This window comes from Pteropus vampyrus, unplaced genomic scaffold (assembly GCF_000151845.1).
Source record: "Pteropus vampyrus isolate Shadow unplaced genomic scaffold, Pvam_2.0 Scaffold506, whole genome shotgun sequence".
In the NCBI taxonomy this organism is placed as follows: Eukaryota; Metazoa; Chordata; class Mammalia; order Chiroptera; family Pteropodidae; genus Pteropus; species Pteropus vampyrus.
The window spans coordinates 8,919-10,506 of record NW_011889287.1 but is presented as its reverse complement, the minus strand read 5'-3'; positions in this window follow the sequence as shown (position 1 = coordinate 10,506).

Here is a 1,588-nt window from a genome sequence, read left to right as displayed (position 1 = left end):
GAGTGGCAGCTTGTTGTAACAAAAACAGTCGAGCTCTGGGAAACAAGTATGTGTGTATATGCCCAGGTTTATAGAGACAAACTCAAGGAAAATAGAAAATCATTCTTAAAATATTATTATTGGAATCATAAAATAAAATTAGATGTAAAGGATTTCAAAAACCATTATATAAAATTAAAAAGAAGAGACCTTCCTTTTAGTATACCTAAAAACATTATAATTCTTGATGCCACATATTCTATTTTCCTGAGAATATCTGAAATTTCCTGTAAATATGCAAGGAGCTTAAGTTTCTGTATGAACCATGTGTTAAATACCATAAAAATACACACTCTCTCACACACAAATATTAAGTACAGATGTTAAGAAAATATTGCTCATCTCACATAAAAGAACATTTGAAAGATAAATAAACAACAGATTAGGACATTTTCTGACTGTTAGGGAAAGCGCTGAAATCATATATCTGGTAACAAATTCTTTTAGTGTGGAATAACAGGAAATATCAAAAGCTTTAGTAAACCTGCATTACCACTCCCTAAACATACTCACAAATAAGCCAAGTTCAGAAGAAGCAGAGTATCTCGAGAAGACCAGGTTTTCGTGGATCTTAAAGGACATATTGCTGAGAGTAGAGATTTTTTTTTATATTTGTTTCCTTTTCTTCTGGGAACAAAAACTGTAGCTCATTGAGTAGATGTGAATCTCAGAAGTCCACAGGTTGGATAATTAGCATCTTTTCTGATCTCTTGAGACTGGAACTAATTAGAGCAGCAGGTCCTCTCAAGAGCTGTTCAGTAGATGCCTCTGCTTTCCTACAAAATGATGTTCCAGTCACATATATGCTTCTCGGACTAGTGTTCAAGGGTTCTAATGGTGAAATAACTGAAGTTTCCTTCTTCCTTTAAGATAGGAACATGCATATGTGTTCTATCTATCTCACTGATTCATAATAAAAATAACATAAATTAATACATGACATCATACTCCAAAATTTTTTACAATCATTCACATGAAAGTTTTATGAGAGATTTTAAACACACACGTACAGAATTAATTGAACTATATGCACTCCTTTGGACTTATTTATGTTAAAATCTATGTCTTTCTTCTCTATAATAATTCGATAGGCATCCTCGAGCTGTGGACAGTGTGATTATTTTGCATAATTTCACATAGGTTTATTAGCTCTTTACATAATTTTGTAGTTAGCTCTCTTCAATCGTACAAATAATATAGGCATTATTTGTGTGTTTGGAAAAGGGTAGGAGATGGGTTTGTTAAGTTCTGTTGTTAATCTATTAGCCTGTCTTAAGTATTTTAGCATAAAAATAGAGTAAGTTATAATATATGCAGAGAAATAAAATAATGAAATCTTGTGTCAATCCAAACATTGTACAAAATTGAAAGAATTATGACAACATTATTATATAGTTCTAAAGATCCTGATAGAACAATATTACGTGCCTTTAGATACAGGATGGAAAATATTACCATGTTATAAGAGAACGAACTTAGTTAGAACTGATACCAATGGAGAGTTATAAATTATGGCATGTCTTCATCATATGTAACAATGTTGGCAGCT